Raw genomic sequence first — 27,336 nt, forward strand, 5'->3', positions numbered from 1 at the left:
TAATGATAATAATAATAATATAATAACAACAACACTACTAATTTTATCGTTTTATTTAACACCTCTTTTAAACTATAGGTAGAATCTGCTCAGAGGGGTTAAGATAACTGTGTCTGTAATGCCTTTATAACTTTTCTTGTCATCCGCTTTACTAGCCATCAATGTGACATAGCTAACAGTGTAGGAATATCGGTTTCGAAACTATGAATTGACAGAGATACGTCAGGGCTAGGTTTATCTAAATACTTCCGTTTTTGGATTCGTTCTTTCATCAGTTAAGGATTATTAATGTGTGTATGGCATTTACTTCTATTGTCAACCAATACGTCTGAACCTACACAAGGAATATGCACTAACTACTCAAGTTAGACACAGGTTGAGTAGCAAGACTTGTCTCACTTACTTCAGTGTTGACATTCCACTCCACTATCAGGCAACACAGGGCTATTAGATTTCCAGTTCACTTGTCTACGAAGCAAATGTCCTTTCGAGTGCATTGTACTAGGTTAATCTTGGTTCTCAAAATATTTAATTTCGAAAGTAGAAACCTATCCCACTTTGTGTTGCGGGATGACGCTATGCTTTCATACACCAGACTACAGTATGTTCATCTGTGAAGGGATCCATTATATACAATGGAATTCTTCAATAAGTGAATCTAGATCATAATTGATGATATTCATCTGTTACCGAAATATTAGGCTATCCCAGCAGTCATCAAATAGCGACGACTAGAGCGTGAGTTTTCTTGTTCCATCACTACATTAATTTACGTAAAAGTGGCACAGATATTTGGATTTTTTTACAATAAGCTATTTTGAGATGAATTTTGTTTATTGGGAAGTTGTCTATCACATAATAATATTTGAAAGAGACATGCTAGAGTCAGAGACCTGATAAAAAGACTTTTGAAAGAAAAAATTCAGAGCCATTGGGTAAAGAAGAGACGACAGGAGAGAGAAAGAGAAGAAGGGGAGGGAGAGTGAAAGAAGATAGGAAGTAGAAAGAATAAAGAAAAGGAGAGAGAAAACACTAAGAAACAAGACAACGAAAAGTAGAAAATAGACCAGAAGGTTAAAAAATAAAAAATAAAGAGACAAAGAAAAAGAGAAAGAAAAATAAGTTAAGAAAATTAACAAATAGAAGAATAGGAATGTTAAGATAAAGAATAATAAGGAAGAAAGGAAGAATAATAGTAAAAGGAGAAGAAAGAGGATAATAAAAAGAATAAAACGAAGAAAGGAAAGGAGGAAAAAAAATAAGGATTGTTGTGTAGTCAATCTGTCAAGTTGGGAGATGTGCTGTTTTTCTCCTGCTATATGTTCCATCCTGCAGCGTCACAGTTCATGGATGTTTGATGGTGTTTCCTGATCTTGAAGTTATTTGCTACCTAATTATGAACACGTAACTGCCCCTCTATTGAAGCAACTATAACTTGTTTATCTTACTCCGGTACATTCGCCAAGGTTGCTAGGCAACTACTCCGACATGGAAGTTACACGGACCTGTATACACTGTCATCCTGATTGAGTCCACAACAAAGGGATGCAATGAAGGAAGCAAAGGGTTTTCACAACTACCAACTTTCAGTCAAAACTCATTTTCAAATAATAAGTTCTGCGAAACAATTATGCTATGATATTCTGAAGAGGAGGTTGAACTCCAACGTTACGTCCATGTCAGAGAGCTTTTCCACTAATGACCACGTAGGTGGATGTCGAAACCATATCAGGTGACTACTCTTAGGCTCGTTGAGTATCTAGGTTTAAACTTTAAAATTATGATCATCGTAACAATTTTTACACCGATGTTATAAATCTGTCTCAAGAACTACCCTAAGCAGTTTGACATATGCACGAGGAGAGAGTCAACAGCTTCGGAAGGCCGTCGCTGGCGCGACCTGAAAAACTAAATAGGAGAACCAGAAATGAAGAGGAAAGGATGATAAGGGAGGAAAGGAAGTGGTTCCATACGCCTGACAAAGTTACCTGATATTCATCCTTAGGAGTGAAGGGGAAAAAAACCGAAAATACCTCACCCAGGCAAATTGTCCTAAGCAGGGAATCGAATCCCGACCCCTTGGGTTCGGAAGCGAAGACGCTACCACGAGACCACAGCGATGGACATACACTGAGAGTAATTATATTAATAAAATACAGACCATTATTAGAGACAACTAAACATTATCTCCGCTAATTATAAGTTTTCGGTACGGCATTTTGTGCTATCTGTTTAAGTATGCATTCATTTTTGTTGTAAAATTGTTCGTATCCATACAAAGAAACTACGCCTCGAAGAAAATGTACATATTTTAAGTTGAATATATATTTGAGTCCATTTCAGCAACTAGGAATTCCTTAGTTCACACTCTTAATTTTTGTCTGAGTATAACCAAAGAAGAAATAATATAAATCAACGCCAAATAGTGAATTGCCAGTTTTCCGCTAAAAATAATGACTTTCAAATATAAGAAATTATATATTTTTTAACCTTTATGCGCTTAGGGTTTTGTGTAAAGTTACATATTCCTCCTTGCAAATCTTTGTTTAAAATTTTTAAACGTGTCTTAACAGGCAGTACAGTGTAGTTAAACTTCTGCAATACCGGTATTTACTTTCTGGAAATTGTTTAACTTTCCGCTTATTGAGTAGTTACGCCATTATTTGACAAAATGATTAGATTCTAAGAAAGTAATAGGCTAGTTCTGTGTTCAACCCATAGCGTGCCGAGGCTCATTTTCAAGGTCCGAGCGTCAGATCTTCTCACCAGGCATTCTGGAGGGAGGGAACGCCTGAAGAGTTAATGGCCTCTATACAGAGGCAGGTCATTAGTCAGCCATTCAGCTGACGGAGCACTGCAGTGTGGCATGAAACCCTGCAGATTCTGATTCTAAATTAATGTGTTCTAGCTGATGACTAAGAAAAGATAAGAAAGTAAATCCTTAGTGTTATTTGTGGGTGTATTATTCCTGGAAGCGTGATACCTTTCTTTCTTTCTTTCGAATCAGACTTCTTCTGCTGCTTAAGCTCAAGGGAAGTACATGTCTTTTTGTATATTTCAATTATTACATCTCAACATAAAGATTACGCTATTTTAAAGTTGCTCGTCCTTGGCCGAGTACTTAAACTCTCTGCTTTCCATCCTGATGACCCGGCTTTGATCCTCTTCAGACTCATGAAAAAAAACTTGTAGTGGACAAAGAGTCCCGAGAGGTTTTTCTTGGGTTCTCCCGTTTCCCCTTACCATTGTCATCATCATTCCACCAATACTGCGAGGTTAAAAACAGGCCTCCAGAACAAATAAACAATGGGTTGAAAATTGTACATATTCGCGTTCCATAAAGATTATTAATATATAGGGATTAGGCTTTTGGGTAATCCACCGTGCACTGAAACTTGAAATTTCTAACGTTTCGAAACTACATACACGTCCTATCATCATCTTCATCATCAGGGGCCCGTTTCACAATCCTTACAAATTACAAATTAACAATTTACACATAACAAGTAAAAGATTACAAATGCTTGTAAACTGTGTTTCAAACTCCTATTTTATTAATTTGTAAAGTTTGACGAACTTTACAAAATCAGCTAAAGAAATTTACAAATAAGCATTATTGGTTATACAATACCGCCAACGACAGTTTACAAAAATCGCTAAGGAGCAGAGCTAAAGTCGCTACATTTTTACCATTATCGATGCATATGTTTATATTTTGTACTAAAATAGATTATTCTAAGCTTGCTGATTCATATTTCACCAAAATATTTAAAATTATTTAGATTTTTATAGCCTATATTGGCGACAATGGAGTTCCGTGTGAAGTGATTGGTCGAGTATACCAATACGATCTATTACTTAAATGACCAAAGTAAGCGCCAAATTCAGTCAAATAAGTAAACAGGTTTGGTCCACGCACAAATATGCAATTGATAGAGTAATTACAATGTCTAACCACAAAATCAGGTTCATTTTTTGTGTTGATCAATCAGTATGTGTTAATGTTGCATCCATAACCTCACAAACATTAGTGAAATCAGCAGCAGCATAAAAATCCTGTGCTATAGTAAATAACATTTTATGATCAAAACCTGCCTTGAATTTAACTCTTTTAACAACATACCCTGTGGGCACGTTTGCACACTGATATTTTAGAAATTCCGTGCTTATCTGCTAACGCACGGAACTGACAGCTAGTATGCAACCAATGCAAAACAATACAGTTCTCGCTTTGAGGATAGGGCACCACTTTTCCCTTTTGGATGTTGTATGTGATGTCCCATATCTTGTAGGAGAGATTCCAGCGAAACTGGACTCGAAACGACTTCAGAATACCGCGTAAGTAGTGTCGTTATTGCATTATTGAATTATTTATTTTTGGTGCAGGGAACTTCTTTTTTTAAGTGCGAGTATTTATTAAACACAGTCTTCGTATGTAAATACTTGCGCGGTATTCTGAAGTATAGCGCGGTACTCATTCGAAAGCTTTCATTAAATTCATACAATGATACGAACGTGTTATTAATTCTTGGCCGGAAAATTTTACGTATAAGTCTTCGTTTGATTAGGCCTAAATTCAATATCTTCGTCTCAGTCATTAGAACTCCTTAATAACATAAAAACTGCTTTAGTTTAATTCTTAATATTATCCAGTTGTTACTCAAAAATTAATTTAATAAATATATCTTTGTTGTATTTATTCACAATTTGTTGCAATATAAAACTTTACCCATTTCAGAGCTATTGTAGAAAATGTGCTAACTTTACAAGTAAAGTTTACACGTTTGTAAAATTACCCTTCATTGTGAAACAAAATACTTGTAAAGTGCGCAATATTTAATTTGTAAAGATTTTATTTCCTTTGTAAAGTTCAACATTACAAACAAAGATTGTGAAACAGAAGTTTACAATTTAGAAAGAAAGTTTACAATTTACAAAGATTGTAAACATTGTGAAACAGGCCCCAGAAAGATCGCTTATACGGTTGGGCTCGTTACGTCAGCTCAGTTGCCCGGATTAGTCTGGCGTAACGAGCCCACAGAGTAGGCGATCTTTCTGATCTTACCCTGATGACTGAACCTGTATGTAGTTCCTGAACGTTGTAAACGTCAAGTTTCAGGACACGGTAGATTATCCAAAAGCCAAATTCTGATCAGTCACCTTGAAAACCTAAAGACTCATTATTAATACGTTTCTAAAACATAATTAATTTTAAGAAGAAACATTCCCATTTTGTTATTAGAATATGTATATTTCTTTAAAATTAGCGCCAGAACAGTTTCAGCATAAATTTACTGGCCTCAGAAGTGGCCTATCCTGCTACCATGCTTCACGATAATATCGAATTTCATTTTACAAATAAATCATTTAAAGTAACACAGTGAAATCAACAAAGAAATCTACCTTGTTTAACAAGATCTTTTGTCATTATTATTATTATTATTATTATTATTATTATTATTATTATTATTATTATTATTATTATTATTATAGTTGTTGATTGAAGAGAATCGCAATACTAAGTTGGTAATAATCCGGATTTTGAAGTGGGATACGTTCTCGGATGTCTCTTCTCAGGTTTTAAATTTCCGTAATTCATTCTGACATCCCTGTGCTATTGTGGTGTTATCATTTCATCGTGTCCGAACAACTTCCGCAATTCAAAAGAGATGTAAATAAGTTACAATTACAGTTACTACCTCATCGTCCTTGAATAGCCCTCTGCAGTTTGAAAGAAACCCTAAATAAGGGATTACAATTATTCCTTATCGTCTCTAAATAGCCTGCGCATTTTAAAAGTGGAGTTAAAAAAAGGAATTACAATAAATATAATCTTATCTAAGTCTCTATAATTTCAAAAGGACGTTAAACACGAAATTACAATTACATTTTACCTTATCCTCCCTGAATGCCTATATACTTTAGAAGTAGCGATAAATTAGAACTACAATTACAATTTTCGTCTTATCGTCTCTGAATAGTCCGTGTAGATAAAAATGAAACTTACAATTACGAAAAGTGCACAAACCCCTCGCTGTTCCGCGTTTGAGTCATTTAATAAATTGTAAACAAATCGATAGGGCTATCGGTCGGTAACTACAGAAAAGTGAGAAAAGTGTAGCACGGCGACTTGATTCTGCGCAACAGAGCGTGGAAGAGACGCGTCTCAAGTGCATGCGACCAGTATCGCTACGGCTCTTGTGCGGGCGGGGCGCGCGCGGCTTTTGTTTCGTTCGAGTGTTCTACCGACACGGAACAAAAAACACTTCCTCTTGTTTCTGTTGTAATCTTCGTGTCATTGGAGTCGTCGATCCACCCAGTCCCGTATGTATACGTCATATTAGGACTCATTCACAAAATATTGTCGTTAATTTTAAATTAGTGAGAAATTGTCAGTCGTTTCCAGACCTTCACAGGAATTCGATCTACAATAATTTTAATTACACATTTTTCAATATAATATCACATAATAGTGTAAGACGCTGCTTTGACAATGCATGACGGGCGAAGACATGGGTTTGAATCTGGTCTACATCGTTGCCAATGTGACGTGCTGTGTTGTCTTAGGCGGAGGTACAGCGTCGTGTCTACTCCACGCGGCGGGGGTGCCGTTGTGTACGCAACAGCTAGTACGCAGATTTAAAGACCTGTATGTGGGTTCGAATCTCTCCTGGGCTATAATTCTTGTTCAGTACCAATGTAATGACTCGTTACCTCCGATAAAAGCTTGACGTCAGGTTAGCATGACGGCACGAAATTCCCACCGTGTTCCCGTCAAGGGAATGTTACAGGAGAATGAGTCCATTTGCGGACTTGTCAAACCACACCTAGGCTGTCAAAGAAACAAAGGAACTATAACCATGTCGAAATTAAGAAAAATTCGGGGTATACATATTTATTTGACTTTTACCAATATGTGTGTGATATCCTAGTCCATGGGTTTCTCATATTGACAGGCAATTTTTGCGTCTGTAGGCGATTATCAGCTCTCTGAACACATCACAAAGACAGTACAAGTGTACCATCTGTTTCGTAAAATAGATGGTAATGATGGAGAAATTGTGAAATAGTGACCAGGGTAACCAGAAGTAACTCAAGAAAACCTGCCCAAACGCCATCTCTTCCCACTAACATCACGCCTTTTGAACCCGTGTCTCCAGCATTTAAAGTCCTAGTCCAAAGATTCTTAACCTACGGTACTCGTAATAATCCTGGTACACACCCCTCTGTCACTGGCCCGCAGGCTAGTAGAAAAGCAACAGATAAATAAATTAAGTTTTATGAGTTAAACTGAAATAAAAATAAATATATTGCATCAGCCCTATAGATTATATAAATATGTATCTTGAGAGTCAAGATATACTATTCATAAGTATTTTTGAGTAAATATAAACTCGAAATAATTACTACAGACCACTTTTCGGTCGAGGACATCCTATCAAGATCATCCACAAATGAGGGGAAAGATTAACTTCAGTTTTTCTCTGAGTAAATTCTGAAAATAATTTAAGAGGAATGAACTTAATACAGTTTATTTTTCATAACACTGTAAAATTTTTCCACTAATTACATTTTTTAAAGCTCATTTTCTTCTTTACTATATGTAAATAATAATAATAATAATAATAATAATAATAATATTATTATTATTACTAATAATAATAAATTGAATATTCAGTCACAATTACGACTAAAATTTATTATAAATATTGCACGCAATATTTGGACTGTGAGAGGGCAGACAGATCCAGTATTTACGTTAAAATCACAATTTAAAACAAAATTCAATGTTACTTTTCTTATTAAATATTTTTACTGAAGCCTAATAAATAAGAACGTTTAGTATTACCTTTATGAGAATTAAACACTAGTTTCTCACATTGTTTGAAATTGTAGGTATTTTTCCCTGAACAATATTATTGTTAAATATATTATTGCATTTGGTACTTCTAATTTATATCAATTTATTTTCGAAATAACTTAGAAGCATAGTAATTTATATTTGCTATTTCATATGTATAGATAGTCTTGTTTTTCTAAATAATGTTGTTATAGCCTATACATTATTAATATTGTTACGTCGCTTTCTAAAATCAATTTTGAAAGTTAAGACAGCACACCTAATATGTTCATCATCGTCAGTTACCTTGTTTCATAAATATTAATAGTAATAATTCTGAACCATACCATCATATCGCAAAAGTAAGAACTATATTTCGGTGGTACGCTATAGAAAAACTGACTATCGATGTGTACCTTTTGTATATGTGTTGTCTCAGATAGAGACCATTCGTCGTGCTGACCCTACGTCATAGGAGCACTAGGCTGGTTCTTCATTGTGTGTGTGTGTGTGTATCTCGAACAAAATTCCAGATATGCGTTCCAATGGCTGCAACGCTAAGAAAAAACTAACTTGACTATGGGACTCAGCGACGGGAGGGCAGCATGAAGAGCCTTGAAGTCTTCACGGGTTGAAACGTTTACAATATACTAATAACATCCAGAAGGGCTGAATCCCTTACCATCACCTGTACGCAGCCTGAAGTTCAATAGCTAATCTGTTCTGTACATCCCAAGGTAGTTTTTCTACTTAATTAATGAATAGAAGCCTAGTATGTGTTGTTCTAGCTTCTGTTACTGTATTTTGATTGGTTAATTACATTTAAAAACATAGTCATAATAATATTACTAAAACTGTAACTCATATGCATTTCTGTAACGATTATCACAGTCTTCAGATGATTTATTTATATTATTTGTCCATTGTTTCTTTCTAAATCCCTTGAGTTCAAAGCTTTTTCCATCCCTTCGAACCTATGTTTCCTTTGAGAGATCTCTTCTTTTATGTTTTTTTTTTGGTGTACAGTATATTAGTAATATTTTTCTAGTGTTACCTGTGGTATATTTTTGATTTGACCATACTAAGGAATATATTTTCCGTTCACTTACAAATAGCTTTTAAGGAACCCGGAGGTTCATTGCCGCCTTCACATAAGTCCGCCATCTTTCCCTATTTTCCGTTCACTAATAATAATAATAATAATAATAATAATAATAATAATAATAATAGTATTATTGTTATCATTATCATTGTTAACTCATAGGAACTGAGCACATACAAACCACATGAAATATAATTTGCACTAGGCCTACTTATGTACTACCTATAAAAGTAAATGTCCCTATTGTGTGTGCTGGGTAAAGGGAGGTATAAGTCTCGACTCCTCGAGTTAGCAGTGTGTCATTCTACCGATAAAGTTAATTCGAATCCTTGTAAATATAGCCTAGGTACTTTAACTCACAAGCTGTATATCAGAGAATCTTATGCTCTAATAATATTAACAGTAATAAATAAAATCCGTCCATGATGGGCCAAGGCCGACTGTTGGGCTCATATCCACGTGCTTCAGCAGAGGTGAACGATCATCCAACTAGTACGGGTGCACGATTTCTCTCCCACCTAGTCGTTATAGCTGATTTACGAAACTGGATTTTGCTACTCACTGTAGCTCTTCAAATTCGTCACGATGCTGATTGGATACCGTTCTCTAGGTTTCATGAGAAAATTTCTTTCCCCACGAAAACTCGAAACAACGCCCAATCGGCTTCGTTCATTGAAGGCATGATCTCAAGATAACACAGCCACGAAATAGTAACAATAGTGGTAGTGGTATTGATACTAGTGTTTAGTGTTACTGTTAACTGCGAAAGTTATTCTACATGGAAATTAAACTGATTGAAAATGACCGACAAAATTTTCCTCAAGTCCCCTGTGAACATCATCATCATCATCGTCATCGTCATCGTCATCGTCATCGTCATCGTCATCGTCATCGTCATCATCATCACCATTATTACCATCACTATAGTTGTCATTATCATAACTTTCACCATCGTCAACATCATCACCTCTATCATCTTTGGTAGCCTATCAATGTCTTTGTCAACATAAATATCTTGTGACGCACTGGAACATTTGATTCTCAGATTCAATAGAATATTTAAAAAAATACGGACTGTACACGGACACCCACAGGCATTTTCGGAATCGGATTTGCTGAAAACTTATATATCGATGACACTCTAGAAGTCGTATTTTTGCAACATCGTGTAAGAATAATTTTATATACTTTACTCAATAAGAGAGCAAAAAGCGGCTCTTCAAATATCAGTTCTGAAATGATTACCGAAGCATGTAACGTTTTCCCCAGCGGTCTAATCACTTACCAGCAATCCTGATTACGAAAGAATTGACTTGTTCCTTCGTGCGCTCTTGACGTCAATGTTATATAGCGCATTCACTTGGGAGATCTTTGTATTGGTTATGAAACACAGTCTACGTATTGATCATGCTTTAGCATATAGCAAGAGGAGGAGATCTCATTACTTTTAATTTTCAATCTAGAAAGTGTACAGACTTGCTGTTTCAGTAATGATAAATACATTTTTAATTATTTCATGAGAGAAAATTCTAAATATAATTTTTGTTTACTAAAATGCTTTTCACTGGATTCTGGATTCTGGTCTTTGGCGTGAAGAGCTAATGTTATTGTTACTCGAAATATAGCCTACGCTTTAAATGTTTTAATTATTATGAAGAGCATTATACTTAACTACTTAATACAGTCACATCAGTAATTCATATATCCATCAACACATCCATCTATCTATCGATTCACATAGCCTATACATACATCCCCCTACATGGTTAGCTATCTTCTCATCTATTTACTTACACACCCAGCTACCTATTTACGCGCTTATCTGACGTAGAAACACATCCCGCAACATAAAGTCACGTCCATGATTCTCACTTTTTTATAACAAAGACACATCGTTTGTTGTGATTTAATCATCAGCGTTGCCACGTTAGCTTCATGTAGCTATAGTTGCTCGACACCTAAGCAGTGTTTAAGAAATCATATTCCAACTTACCTGTTACAAAACACAGGCCTCTTCTTCCTCTAAATCTTCTGTCGAAGAATGATTCACCTCGATGTAAATTGTTCCTTCACCGAAAATAGGGTCACTCTGTCTCTAGCTTTCTTCAAACTCCTCCACATGCTTTACATAATTTTTCTTGATTGGAATTCTGATACTGTTGAAGACTTCACATTGCAGTCGTTTAGTTCACTGAAGAACGCACTTCTAGGTTCTGTGAAGTTACTTTCCGCTTCAGTTGGTACCACACCATCTCAATGGGATTGAGCGCACATTGGAAGTTAGTAATTTTCAGAAATACATAAATGCTATTGGAACTAGACGGATATTTTTTTATCACGGCTCCTCATGTAATCAAGTATGGTATCACCAAGGAAGATGGCTTACACTTACACGGTAATGAAATTAAGTGAACAGTGCGCAATTTTCTGTGTCATCAGACCAATTCTTCATCATGCTAATATTACTACTATGGAATCAACTTTTGTATCTCTGTGTCGTAGACGTCTGCCGCCTGAGGTCGGATCCAATGTGCGACAGCTATCTGCACCTCTGTTGATCCCACGGTATGTCAAATGTCTTAGTTACGGTGGGGAATATGTTGAAAAATAGCTCAATTGCTGTATGTGTCCAATAAATCTCTTCACGATTTTTTTTCTGTAAACGGTCGCAGGGAAGCTTACCTTCTGGACGGTCCTAGTAATTGAGGTTGACTGACCAAAATTTGTGTAAGCACATGTTTTGAGATTATTAACATGGAGGAAGAAAAAATAACTTTTATCTGCCCCCATGAGAATGTTTGCTTTTAAGCTAATTATATCCATTATCTGACAACTCAGTCGTATGTATTCTTGGGAGCTCTTAAATTTAAAAGTTCGAGACGAAGAGTGACGTGAAAGTGGCCAGTTTGTCGTTACCACGACGTAATAATGCAGCAGTTTCACAAGTTTTCTATTATAGTCCCGTCGCTCTAATATCCGGCAGCCAATCACGTTGCAGGTCGGCTACATTTAAACGTGTGCGTCTTGCGATTCGCTGATGAAGACGTTATTAAGTTGCTAAGGCTCGATAAATACTTAATATAATCGTCCGCCATTTTGGCTCTTTCGTTGGCGTTCCCAGAAAGCACACGAGAACGTTATTTGCCTCTAAATTATTTGCTCAATTACAGTGCGTTTGATTTATTATCATAGGATCTACGACATGATAATGTTTAACGGTGTGAAAAATAGATTCTTCGTATAGTAGTTGCGCAACGAAAGAACAAAAATGGCGAACGATACCACCGACTTAGACTTTATAGAGCTTTCACTTCCTAAGACGTAAGCAAAGAGGAGGAGTCACGCCGGGAATAACAGCGTCGCGACTATAATTCTTTTGCTATAGACAGGCTCGTTTTTCAACTATATATATAGCGTTTAATGCTGTAACGTTATGGGTGAATAGTCTACTGTTTAAATTATTAAAATAAAAATTAAAATGGGGAGTTTCACTTGAGTGGTGAAGAAAAACTGGAGAAAGCCCTGCCTGATAAAAAATCTAAAGGACCTTCGCTTTATCCACCACAAACACTGTCAACCGCCGGCATTCGAACCCGGGTCCTTGTTACCGTAACCTTGTGTTCTGGCAATTGAACTACCGAGGCGTCATATGTTTAACTTACGTATTTGAAAGGTACAGACAGGCATAGGAGAAAGGAGGAGTGTCAACTCCTGACAAAAATTGAAACAAGTCTATTTGTTAAGAGTGGGAGGAGAATTATTGTTGGCACATGTCCAAACAGTAACGAGTAGTCATCGAGATATAACACAGACGCCACGCCCACGTGAATACTGGGGAATTTTATCATTATACAATGTAGTTGAAAGAATCAATTAAACAGTTCGATAATGGTATCTAAATGCTTAGGACTAAAAACAAATAGAATTAGGGTAAATCAGACAAATATGGGCACTCGGATAATATGGACACTTTTAAGGTAATGCCATTGTTACCCTAACAGTTCGTGAGTTACGAAGCATCAGATAATATGTTGGTAAACCTGAACTAAGGTGGCGAACCGTAATGTGAATGGTGTAGAAGCTGCTCGATATGTGAATGCTACAAATACAAATGAAGGAGCCAGAAGCAAAGGGGTACAAGTGACATTTCTAAGGAAATGAGTTACGTGCAGTGGGATATATATTCTAACCACATCACATAATAAATTTGATAGATTTAAACAGAATAATAATCCGTTTGGTGGGTTCTGAAGCATATACTGGTTCTCAGTCAATAAATTAATATTAAATTGTAACAAAACTAACATAATTCAATTTAAATCCTGTCCAAATTCAACCTCGTAAATTTCTAGCGCAATAATTAACAATAGATCCCTATTATAAACAACAACCAAATTTCTTGACTTAAAAATCGTTAATGTGTTAAATTGGAAAAATCGTATTAAAGAAATTACCCCCAAACTAAATTCAGCTTGTTTTGCTATTAGATCTATGCAAAAGATAGTAAATATCAATACCTTAAAAACAATATACTTTGCATATTTTCACTCGGGTATGAGTTTTGGAATAATATTCTGAGGAAATTCCACAGATAGTAACAGTATATTCCTATTACAAAAAAGAGTAATTAGAACAATAGTAGGTGCCAAATCTAGGGAATATTATAGGACTATTTTAAAAAAAACTACAAATAATGCCCATGGCTTGTCAGTATATCTTTCATTAATAATCTTCCTCTTATGTAATCGTGAAAACTTTGTAACTAATTCAACAGTTCATAGCATAAATACACGTCAAAAAAATGACTTTCATATTCCATCGCAAGTCTATCGTGCTATCAAAAAGGAGTGTGTTATATGGCTGTAAAAATTTTTAATGGCCTCCCTATCGATATAAAAAAGGAAACTCAAAACATAAGATTATTTAGGGCCAAATTAAAGAAGTACCTAATTTCTCACGCCTTCTATTCTGTAGGTGAACTCATGACATTCAATGACGCTTCATGAAATTGATACTAAAACTTTGTGTTGTACTAGTAGTACTAGTAGACTATATAGTAAACCTCGTCTGTATATATTTCATCTAGACTGTGACTATAAATTAAGAATTTATAATAGTATTAAGTTTTTTGACTTGTTCCATATTCTAGCTGTGAAGCAATGTACGAATACCATGGAATGTTAATAAATACAATACAATACTCGTTGGACAGACACGCCATTTGTTGAAAGAATACACTAAGGCAAATATGGGCACTGTCATTCAGGGTATTATGGGGACAAGCACTGAATGCTATTCTTTTAAATCGTTCATTCATATTTTTCTATAGAATGAAATTTTAAGAGATAAATGTCATTTATATGATTGAAATTTACTCATATAATCTTAATTATCTAAATTATTGTCAAAAACCAAGACCTACTTACTCTAACTTTTCATTCCAATTTAAAAGAAAATTAACATTAGATGATTTGTAACTTCCTTCTCAATACCAGGACAGTAGTATAATAATTATTTCCTTGCTATAATTTTATTGCTTATAATACAAATTATATACAAAATTTGGTTTGTAGGAACGGAATGTTACCTTACACAAAAGCTAGAATATTTTTCTTTGTTTTCATTTGTCAGTGGCGTATACTGGTTTAAGGGCCTGGGCTACCACTGACCCTATTATTACACAAAATATATTTTAAAGTCCCTAAAATAAAATTCCTTACCTATTTATATATGAATTTCAGACGTCTTGATTGGGACGAAAATACTTTGATGACTTCGTCATTGAAATTACAGTTGGGCCGCTTGCGAAGTTTCTGTAGAAATGACTTTTCAATGGACATCAGTGCCAAGCCGGATAAACGTTCTTGTGTATGAGTTGATCTACAGTAGGATTTTATTCTCTTCAACGAAGAAAATGTTCTTTCTACCGATGCTGACGTAGGTGGTATTGTCACAATTAATGTTGCCAATTTAAGGACTTCAGGAATAACTTGGTTCAGCTGGTTTTCATATATGGCAGATAATATTTCATGGATAGCTTTGTTCGAAAAATCAAAGACCTCTGCTGAATATATTACACTTAATTCATTTTTCAAACGTACTTGATCAAAGTGACTGTTATAGGACTGAAATAATTTGTTTAGTGCCTCATTCGGGAAGTTTTCTCTATAAGCAGAACATTTTTGAGAATCTAGAAGATGTGTGAACTGAAGCTTTCCATAATCAGAAAATCTGTCAGTAATTTCCATGTGCATACGATCTAGTATGCTGTAGTACAGCTGCCTGTATTTCAATTCATCATCTCCTTTTCTTCGCTTTAATGGTGGTTCCATTGTATTGGCTGAAGAATTTCCATTTTCCATATTACTCCTTATGGACGGAAACCCACTACGTCTGAACTCGAATATAGTATTTTTTAACTTTGATACCTCTTGCAAGCAGTATGCTATGTCTAGACTTTTTGTCTGAAGAATATTGTAGAGCACATCTGTATGTGCGAACACTCTAGCATAGACTTCAAGAAGAAATATATTCTGAAACTGTGTGAAAAAATACAAATATCCTTGAGCCTGCACAATTACATCATCAACCCAGTTTTCTTCAGAGTCATTACAAATTATATTTTCAAAGAAAGCAGTCAGTTGTTCTCTGTATTACTTTACTGTATTTACAAGCCGAGATGTAAAATTGCATCTAGTTGGTGCTACTTTTGGGAGTTTCTTTTTCATAAATTCTTGAGTTTTTCTGATCTTTTAGGAGATGATGAGAAAAATGCAGCTAAACCCGACAGTGTTTTGAAAAAAAAAATGCGGCATTCTGGAATGGATGAAGTAGTTTGTTGCAAAACTAAATTGAGAACATGGCTGTAACAATGGACAAATAGTGCTTGAGGATACTTTCCTTGAACTTTTGTTTTTAAGCCATTAATATTTCCCGCCATAACTGAAGTACCATCATATGTCTGTGCAATTAACTTATTGCCGACATTGTATTCTGCTATAACACCTTCCACATGCTGAAACCAAGCAGCAGCAGTTTTGCCCGAACTGACATTTGTGAATCCTATAAACCGTTCTTGAACATTGGCAGTACTATCGACGTATCTTAAAACAGTGGACAATTCACTATGATTAGAGCAGTCACTTGTTTCATCAACAACAATGGCCGCAAAAGGTGCTTGTTCTATATCAGATTTTATGTTCTTTATCATAACCCCACTTATAGCAAATATTAAGTCATTCTGAATTGCGGGAGAAGTACCACAAAATACTGTTGAACTCTCAAGAGGATTGGCCAGTAAATGGTCAAATTCACTTAAGGAACTTAAATATTCAATATAATTTCCTCTATTGTCTGATTCCACACTCTCATTATGATCCCGAAAAGCCAATTCTTGTTTTCCTAGAAAGCACACTGCGTTAATAAGATGCAGTAAAATCTCCCGATTTTTTTTCCACAGGAGCATTGTGTTGGTTGATATGTAGAGCTTTTTGCTTATCTAGCTGTAAATCAATTCTTGTCTTCCCAAAGTTTGCAAAATTCATGCTGCTACAAATGTGAGCTTCTGATTTGTCGCTTTTTAGGACTGCCGTTCGAAGGGAGTTGATATTAGAAAACCCTCTTTTGACCACACATTAGTTTCGCGGCTAAATAACAAACATGGCCAGCAAAATAGTTTAGACAGTTTAGAACTACCACACAACCAATTCCATTTACCACATGATGTTGAAGTGAAATGGCGTGTGTACTCACGCTGTTTTTCTTTTACGTCCATGGACAAATTTAACTCAGGAGTTGGTCTTTCCATTTTCACAATTTCAACTTCCTCGTTGTATGTACGACGGTTAAAAGGCACTTTTAATAAACCTTCTATTACACAGTCATTTTCAACACAAACCTCTCCAGAAACTTGTTCTGCCATATTTTTCACAATATCACTTAATTGGGAAATTAAAAACTTAATAATTCACAATTAATATAACTCTTAGACACTCGAACAAATCACAAATTTAAAATACTGCACTGCAAGAACACAATTACATTCATGAGCTAGCGTGCTAAGCGTACTGTTGCTTCGCGCCTGCGAAGAAACCGATCACGAGAGCGGCAACTCACCCGGCCTTACACTGCACGTTGGCAACAGAAGAGAGCGGGGGGATGGGCAGTTGTGCGACCGGACAGCGTGCGCGGTACGGTCACAGGCTACCTCACGTAGCAAGCGGTTTCTCCAGCGATGCCGCCTTGACAACTTGTTTCTTTTCGAGAGCAGAGAGCGCATATAAATCTAACAATTACTTTAATTTTAATTACTGTGGTAAAACTAATAACACAAAATTATTACATTATGTTATATTATAAACATTTTCTTTTGTAATTTCCTTGGGCTGCCGCCGGTAGCCCCCGTAGTTCGCAGAATACGCCCCTGTCATTTGTTTGTCTGAAGTTACCAAAAGATTGGCAACAAAAGCCAATACATATAGAAAATCAGCAATATGAAAACATGTCAATACAAACGCATCTTCTTGAACAAAGTCTTCTTGCATCTGTTCTGTTTGTGAAGGAGATTTTTATACTGCGTAAAATAGAGAGAAGTGAGTACAGTGTGAAGGATCATGCGCTTTTTGGTACAATGAATAATGTGTTGAGATTGAAAGTGATTCATTTTTCTGTGGTGACTTCATGAAAAAAATTATAACATTATTTTGCCTTCTTTTGCTTTTGTTCTTAGTCTTTTAGGGATTTATACCATTTGAAACAACATTTGCCACTACCTAAAGTATTTTCATAGTGCTTCTTCTCATTGAATGTGTTAAATCAATTTTAATGTAGTCTCATCGTGTACTTAAATATTAGTTTTTTTCATATACTTAAGGGAAGACTCCACTGAATATCATGAAAATTTTTCCAAATTTTTTAGCTAGTTCACTTATTCAGAATTTATATTCTACGTTTAATTTCCTCCCGAGTGTCATTAATGTTTGTTACTGTTGCTCCAAGATATTTGAATTTTTCCACCTCTTCGAAGGATAAACCTCCAATTTTTATAGTTCCATTTCGTGCTATATTCTGGTCACGAGACATAATCATATACTTAGTCGTTTCGGGATTTACTTCCAACCCAATCGCTTTACTTGCTTCAACTAGAATTTCCGCGTTTCCCCTAATCGTTTGTGGATTTTCTCCTAACATATTCACGTCATCCTCATAGACAAGAAACTGATGTAACCCGTTCAATTCCAAACCCTCTGTGTTATCCTGAACTTTCCTAATGGCATATTCTAGAGCGAAGTTAAAAAGTAAAGGTGATAGTGCATCTCCCTGCTTTAGCCCGCAGTGAATTGGAAAAGCATCAGATATAAACTGGCCTATACGTTCTCTGCTGTAAGTTTCACTAAGACACATTTTAATTAATCGAACTATTTTCTTGGGAATACCAAATTCAATAAGAATATTATATAAAACTTCTCTCTTAACCGAGTCATACGCCTTTTTGAAATCTATGAATAACTTATGTACTGTACCCTTATACTCCCATTTTTTCTCCAGTATCTGTCAGAGTACAAAAAATCTGATCAATAGTCGATCTCTTACGCCTAAAACCACACTGATGATCCCCAATAATTTCATCTACATATGGAGTTAATCTTCTCAAAAGGATATTGGACAAAATTTTGTACGACGTCAACAAAAGTGATATTCCTCGAAAGTTACTACAGTTAGTCTTGTCCCCCTTCTTAAAAATAGGTACGATTATGGACTCCTTCCATTGTTCTGGTGCAATTTCCTTTTCCCAAATTGCAAGTACAAGTTTATAAATTTCGCTAGATAATGCCCTTCCATCCTCTTGTATTAATTCTGCTGGAATTTGATCAATATCTGGAGACTTGTACTTTTTCGGATTTTCTATTGCAATTTCGACTTCAGAAAGTGTGAGTTCCGGTATAAATGGCTTAGCATTTTGTATTTGAATTTCGTCCCGATCATTTCTATTTGGCCTATGTACATTTAGTAGTTGCGCAAAATAGTTTTTCCATCTGTTCAGTATTGAATGAGAGTCTGCAAGCAAGTCACCATTCTCATCCTTGATTACGTTTACCCTTGCCTGATATCCGTTTTTAAATTCCTTTATACCCTTATATAAATCCCGAATGTTTTTATTCTTACTATTTGTTTCTATCTCACTCAGGTTTTCCTTCAAGTAATCTCTCTTTTTATTCCTAAGCGTACGACTTGCTTCCCGTCTTTCATTGAAATAATTATCTCTATTCTCCACGATTGGATTCTATAAGAATTTCAATTTTGCCTATTTCCTTCTATCTACTACAATGGAACAATCTTCATCAAACCATGGTTTCTTTTTCTTAGTTTCATGATAACCTATGCTCTGCTCAGCTGCAATTTTGATATTATCTCGGATATTGTCCCACACGCTATTAACATCTAACTCTTCCTCAGCTTCGTCGGCAGTTGTTAAAGAAGCAAACCTATTTGAAATTCCAACCTGATAACGTTGCTTAGTTTCCTCGTTCTTTAATTTCAGAATATTGAATCTACTAATATTAGCTTGTTGCTCAACTCGCTTGGCTACTGATAGCCTTTCTATTAATTCTCCAATTACCAAATCATGGTCAGAATTACAATCTGCCCCCCTCAAAGTTCGACTGTCTACTATACTAGTGTGTCTTCTTTTATCTATCAAGATGTGATCTATCTGGTTATGTGTCATTCCGTCTGTAGAAGTCCAAGTATATTTATGTATATCCTTATGGGGGAATGTTGTACTCTTGACAATTAAATTTTTTGATGTGGCAAAGTTGACTAACCTAACTCCATTGCCATTACTACTTACGTGTAGGCTCTCTTTTCCAATTGATGGTTTAAAAATATCCTCCCGTCCTACTTTAGCATTGAAATCCCCAATAAAACTTTCATGTGATATGTAGGTAACTAATCAAAAGTGTGTTCCAATTCCTCATAGAAGCTATCCTTTATATGGTCGTCTTTCTCTTCTGTAGGGGCATGAGCATTTATAACTACGATATCGCACCATCTACCCTTAAGTACTAAATACGATAATCTGTCACTGATAAATTCGACCTTTTTACTGCTGATTTTATTCTTTTATTTACAAAGAATCCTGTTCCTAATTGGTGATTATCATTTCCTTCCTCATAATACAATAAGTAATCGCCTATTTGTGATATGCCATTCCCATCTAACTTAACCTCTTGTACTCCCACTAAGTTTATTCTATATAATAATAATAATAATAATAATAATAATAATAATAATAATAATAATAATAATAATAATAATAATAATAAAATGTAGCTGTGTTTAGTTTCATGTAATTCTAAGAGTTAAACAATGAAAATTTAGTGTTAAATAAGATAATTTAGGCCAAAAAAGTTATTAACATAATGAATGAAAAAAATGTATATATATATATATATATATATATATACACTAAAAATAAAAATCATTAACTTACTTATGGCTTTTAAGGAACACAGAGGTTCATTGTCTTCTTCACATAAGTCCGCCATCGATCCCTATCCTGAGGAAGGTTAATTCAGTCCCTACAATCATACAGTATTCCACATTCCTCAAATCCATTTTAATATTATCCTCTCATCTATGTCTCGGCCTCCCCAAAGGTATTTTTCCCTCAGGCCTCCCAACTAACACTCTATATGCATTTCTGGATTCGCCCATACGTGCCACATGCCCTGCCCATCTCAAACATATGGATTTAATGTTCCTAAATATGTCAGGTGAAGAATACAATGCGTGCAGTTCTGCGTTGTGTAACTTTCTCCGTTCTCCTGTAACTACATCCCCCTTAGCCCCAAATATTTTCCTAAGCACCATATTCTCAAACACTCTTAACCTCTGTTCCTCTCTCAAAGTGAGAGTCAAAATTTCACATTCATATAGAACAACGGTTAACATAACTGTTTTATAAATTCTAATTTTATGGTTTTTTGAGAGTAGACTGGATGACAAAATCTTCTCAACCGAATAATAACAGGTACTTTTATTGTTTATTCTGCAACAGCGATATGTGAAGAAATATATTCTAGAGACGAAGAGCAGTCTTTCTAACAATCGACTTTTGAAAGGTTTCAATGTCTGACAGCCCTTTACACTATGTTCACTAAAACACGTTATTTTCACTATTTACACTATCATAAAGAATGAAGGCTTACATTGATCAAACATTATTTACGTTAATGTACACAATTTACAAAATAAGTAGACTATACTATTATGAAATAAAAATACCTTCCATTACAATACACAACACTATACATAAGCTTAATAGTGTAAATAATGTTTGATCAATGTAGATCTACATCCTTTAAGATCGTGTACATAGTAAAAATAGCGTAGTCTAGTGTACATAGTGTAAATAATATAAATTCTAAAAATTAGTGTAGGTTCGTTTTGGGATATCTCGACATTTTTAAGAAAAGTAACCATTCCGAGTACCGTTCCCGGCAAAAAAGAAAGTTTGAACTAAATTAAATCTGTGTTGTCTATGTTTGTAATCTGTGTAAGTGAATCTCGTGGATTCAACTTGTGTTTTGCGTTCACAGAATGCAATAAACACATTTCTTTTTGATCATGAAAATAATTAATATAGGCCTACTGTACCACCTTTAGTTTATTGTACAGGGACATCATTTTAGTTTTACTTAAATTTTTATTGTACCTGAGTTTTTGAATGTACTTCACTCCCACCCCCTCTACTAGTAAACTTCCAATCGTCCTCCACACAGAACCAAGGTCGCGTATGCAGTCAAAGTGTCTTACGGTGATACTAAACAGTACTGAGTTAGTGAGTATAGTACGTTCCATAAATATATTCGCGTTTTTCAGTGACGAAATAGTTTTCAATATTGAATCATATTTTCGTAAAGGTACTGTCGTCCGTTTGCTTACGTCGCACCCCGATTTTCCCCACCTACTTCTGCTCGCCCCTCTCTAAAGGCTAATGGCTGGGTTGTCTTAGCTCTTTTCTGAAAGGATTAATTTGTTAGGAATTGGGCGTCTACGTAATATTATACAACTGTTTCAAATAACTTAAATAAAAGGTCCTCGTTAAGTAATTAACTGTCACGTGATTTCCCCCTTTCTACGATCCTGCAACAAAGCCACTTGGACGGACAGAAATAGCATGTCTGAGTAATTTTATCTTTTCGGATCGTGCAGAAGTGAAAACTGAATTTACAGTACGTAAGGTACTCTTTTATAGATTAGATACAGAATTATTTTAACATGAGTTATTAGTACGAAGGACGAAACTGGTAATTGGAATTAGGTACAATAGCTATAGTGGGATAATATGCATAAAAGAACTGAAGCCTGTATCAAAATGAACGGCCACCATTTTAAAAAATGTGTTTAAATATTCATATTATGATTATTTTTCAATTTAACTTCATTGTCTATATTCTACGCTAATGTGCTGTAGACAGTATAATATACAATGAATAATGAATATGTCCGAATGGATAGCTCACTTCGTGAGTAAAAACACTTATTGTTAATACTGTGCTATATTTTGATTAAACAAAAACCTAATGAAAATTATCAAACTCAAAATCGTGATATTTCCTAGTTTACGTAAATGGATGAACTACTTTTCTTCCCTCCTATACCTGTAAAGTGATTTGTTTGTACTTTACGCCAGTATAATCGAACTCCAGTCGTGGAAGGGGGTAGCAAAAGTATAGCCAGGTTAATATTAGGAATGTTAATAAAAATAAAATGATGTCTCTGTACTTCGACCGGATGTGCGTGATATTAGAGACACACTAATTATTGTATATACATTTTAAAAGTTAATAAAGGTGCCAAAATGATTACCCTCCAACATTTATATTTGTTTCGTGTTCTTTTGAATAAAGATGTAACTCTGGAAGATTTCGATACTGTGTTTTGGGGAGATCTCAACAAGTGTCGAGTTCTCCAGGATTTCACTTGTGGTTCTTTTTAGACGACCTGGCGAGCTGTCTCTATTAAATTTTTCTTTATTTGGTCTTAGAAGAGTTCGCAATCCTTCATAAAGATTTTTAGTTACACCTTGTCCGTCTGTCTATTTCTCTCCCTGTGAGTCTGCTTACATGTATGAAACTATTAATCTTCAGTTCAACAAATTTTAATTAAGTTTTATATTTTAATAATTTCACTGATATCGGACAAATAGAAAAAGGCACAACACTCGATACAAACATTGAAGTTCAATTAGTGCTGCATATCCTTCGACTTTACTCTAAAGACTATTGTTGTTTGTTGTATTTTAGTCAATAGTCCGAAGACAGGTCTGAACCTCAAAACTGATACCAAGAAGGCACTACTTATGAGACAACTAGGCCGGAAAAGATAATGGGGTAGAATGGCCAGTTCCTTTCGCCCACCATTGCATACATCGCCGACTAGCTACATATTACACTAGTCAGACTCAAGATGTAAGTTATGCAAACAATTGCTCTTCCTCTAACACATATCGTCAAGAGAGATGTACTGCCTGATAATAGATGTAGGCCTACATATCAGCCAGAACCTCAATCAGAGGATATCTAAAGACGATATGAATTAACAATTAGTGACATAAGAAATTGACATCCTGATATACTACCAGAATAACCTGTTTGAGTAAAATCTGCTTCTAGCCGAAAATTGATGTAAAATTCGCGTTGAAGAAGACATTACCACTTTAGGCTTGCCTAAATGCTCATCTGAAGAAATATCCTTTGAGGATCTGTCGTCAGTTCCGATGCTAACACTTCACTTGTTGGCAAAAAAAAAAAAAGAAAGACTAATAATGGCTGGAAACAGCTGAAGGAGAATAAACAGCAAAAAGAAATTAGGCTTTCCCACAGATGGAAGCTATCTAATGCTCAGCGTGGTGAAGTTGAGAGCGGTGATCAGTTTTCCCTAGGCTTAGAGATGACACGTGGCGCGTGAGAAAATTTGTGTGCAGTGTACGGCAACGCTGATGGTAGAGAATTTTTGTTTTAATATTATGCTAACACTGGCACTAGCCTCTTGTTTTTGTTTCAGTGCTCCTCGTATTTCTTTTAACGGTTACCACTATAATTTGTAATTTGAACAGTGCAGTAATAGATAGGTAGGAAGGTAGGTAGGTAGATAGGGAGGGAGGTAGGTAGGTAGCTGGATGGATGGATGGATGGATGGATGGATGGATGGATGGATGGATGGATGGATGGATTTATTAGTTCCATCATATTCTTACATTTGCTTTATAGCAAATTGTAACCATGTACTACAAGATATTGTAAGCGACAAGGGGCAGGATTTAATATTACTAAGGGGATTTACATTGTGCAGAGACACACACAGCGAAGAATGGCATGGAGAGGCACAGTAAGAACATGTAAGTCAAGAAATTATGTTAATGAACAAGCAACACATTTGATCTTTAGTAATGAAGTAGATCATAATCATGAGGTCACCGCAAATTTAAATAGGGAAATAGTCTATCATAGTGTTAAGAGAAAAGCATTAAATGATTTATCAGAAAGGCCGTTGAAACTTATAAGGAGGGAAGTTTCGAAATCGGAGATTAATATAACAAGTCGAGACGTTGCCAGAATTCGACAAAATTTGTATAGAACCGAAAGATCGACTTTTCCGGCATTACCAAGGACTATTAGTGAAGTTCACACAGCATTGGAACAAACGACAGTTTTCAGTAACAGAAATAACAACCTGTTTCTTATTAATAATTCATTAAGTATAGTATGCTTTGCAACTCAGACAAATCTGCGATTTCTTTGCGAACTTGATAAGATTTTCATTGATGGCACTTTAGATTTTTGTTGTAAATTCTTTTATCAATCCTTTACAATTCACGTACGTAGAAACAATAAATATGTACCATTAGTATTTTGTCTTCTACCATACAAAACGGTAGTTACGTACGAGAATTTATTTCGTGAGTTAATAAACATTTGTGGTACCTACTTTGAACTACACATTTCAGCCTTCATTAATTGTCGCTGACTTCGAAATAGCTATTCATAAAGCCGTAAGTAATGTGTGGCCATCTTCATCAATAATAGGTTCCGGATTTCATTTAAGTCAGCCTTGGTGGAGAAAAATTCAGTCCTTGGGGCTTTCTAATGAGTATAAAGATAACATTACTAACAACGGTAAGTGGTTGCACTGGGTATTCGGTCTTTCATTTCTTCCTCCAAATGAAATCAGAGATGCATTTGTTGAAGATTTAGTTAGCAACCAATCTGTTAATAAAAAAGTATCACAGGCTTTGCTGATTATTTAGTATCAAATTTCATAGAACCGGATTCGTTATTTTCCCCTGAAATATGGGTTTCCGATACTGTTAAATCAGACAGAACTAATAATGCATGTGAGGCGTTCCACAAAGCGTTCTCTGTGAATTTTAATACGTGCGCATCCTCTTATTTATTTATTTATTTATTTTGCTAATCATTGTAACGTAAAATATAACATAAACAGAAAAACTTTAGCTCGCTCCTGAAAGAGTAGAACTCGTGCTCAGGGGTGGATTCCTGAACTGAAATTAGGAAGTATATGAGCCGTTCAGAGCAGAAGTGGTGTAAGTCAAAAATGGGTAATGAGTGTTAAAGTAAACATCCTGTAGCAATTGATATTCAGTTTATTTGAACTATTAGTAGTCAGTGGACAGCAAGAAGGAAAAATTAATTGCTACTTTGCGCTGTATTTTACAGAATTTTTACTTTAAACCTTATTACCCAATTTTGGCTTACACCACTTTTGGTCTGAACGGCTCATATAATACAACTTGTTTTATGCCTACTACTTAATAAGAATATATAAATTTACACTTACAATTTTTCAATTTTTATAAAATCCATAAATAACTTTTTTAATTTAATACTAGACTATTAGAATTGACAAGATTAGGATAGAATAACTCTTCTCGGGTTCTCAGCCAGGTGAGTTGGAGATTAGCTTCCAAGCTTTCGACGGCTAGCTCTGCCATCTTCTTCAGGGACGAAGTGATGTGGGACCACGTCTAGCCGGTATATATGTAAAAGTAGGGCTTCCCGCTGCGGGCCAATCAGGAGCTAGTTCCTAGTCCCGACCGCCAGGCGCATTCTGGTTGGTGGACACGTCAGCCAATCAGGAGCCACTTGTTGGTCCCGACTGTCTGCCGTGTGCTGGTGGTCTAAGCGTATTGATGGCAGGTTTCCATGCCGTACTCAGCTGTAGACCCCCGTCTCTGTTGAAATTATTGCCATCTAGCTGGATTTCGATGGCTTCCTTGATAACTAAGTCCCAGTAACCTGATGTCTTGTCCAAGATGGTGGTGGCGCTGAAATCTATCTTGTGGCCAGTTTCTAGGCTGTGTTGGGCTACTGCAGACTTATCAGGATAATATAGTCTTATGCTGCGTTGGTGTTCCTTGCAGCGTTCCATAATAGTTCGTCCCGTCTGCCCGATGTAGCATTTCCCACACTCACAAGGTATTCTGTAGACACCAGGTGTCCGGAGACCAAGGTCGTCCTTAACTGGTCTCAGCAAATTCTGGATCTTTGTGGGCGGCTTATGGATGGTTTTAATCCCGTGTTTTCTTAGCATTCTGCTAATTTTGCCCGAGATGGGGCCGTAGAACGGGATATATGCCATGCCCTTTGTCTCCTCTTGTTCCTCGGCAGGTGGTTTGTCCGAAAAGGCCCTTCTGAGGGCCAAGCCGATTTCCCTGTTGCCGAAGTTGTTCTGTAGGAACGTCTTACGTAGGTGACAGATCTCAGAAGGGAGACTCTCTTTGTCCGAAATCCCTCTCGCCCTGTGTAGAAGAGTCGACAGGACCGTTCGTTTCTGTGCCGGATGGTGGTGGCTGTGTCCATTGAGATATAGATCGGTATGAGTCGGTTTCCTGTATACTCTGTGACCCAGTGTGCCATCTGACTTCCTAGAGATGAGAATGTCTAAGAAGGGGAGACATCCGTCTTTTTCCACCTCTTTCGTGAACTGGATGTTCGGGTGGATATTGTTCAGGTATTCTTGGAACTCCTGAAGTTTTTCTTCTCCATGAGGCCAGACGACCAACGTGTCATCTACATAGCGGTAGAAGTGACCTGGTTTCAGGGGCGCGTTCTCCAGGGCTCTGTGCACGAGCCTGGCGCTCGTAAGAGAACGGATACACCACACTAGGAGAGTACTGGACACCATCGCCCGCGAGCTTCTAGACATCCACCTCCAGTTGACTTCCGCGCTTCATCCGCAGGATTGGGAGTGGATTGACAGTTCCACCACGGCACAAGAGCAACTTTACAGGAGAAAGGCGACCACTAGGCAAAGTGACAAATTTAATAGACTGTCTGTTGCCAACCAAGTCACACCACCTTTGGATTCT

At 36.0% G+C, this 27,336-nt stretch overlaps 1 long non-coding RNA gene across 1 annotated transcript in view; it reads left to right on the forward strand.

Moving 5' to 3' along the window:
• Positions 1-6,202: 6,202 nt before the first annotated feature.
• Positions 6,203-27,336, forward strand: part of LOC138704333 (uncharacterized) — a 141,294-nt gene continuing 120,160 nt past the window's right edge. The window contains exon 1 of the long non-coding RNA XR_011333321.1: positions 6,203-6,324. This is a non-coding gene — a long non-coding RNA (uncharacterized lncRNA). The remainder of the gene's footprint in view (positions 6,325-27,336) is intronic.

This window comes from Periplaneta americana, chromosome 8, assembly GCF_040183065.1.
Source record: "Periplaneta americana isolate PAMFEO1 chromosome 8, P.americana_PAMFEO1_priV1, whole genome shotgun sequence".
NCBI lineage: Eukaryota > Metazoa > Arthropoda > Insecta > Blattodea > Blattidae > Periplaneta > Periplaneta americana.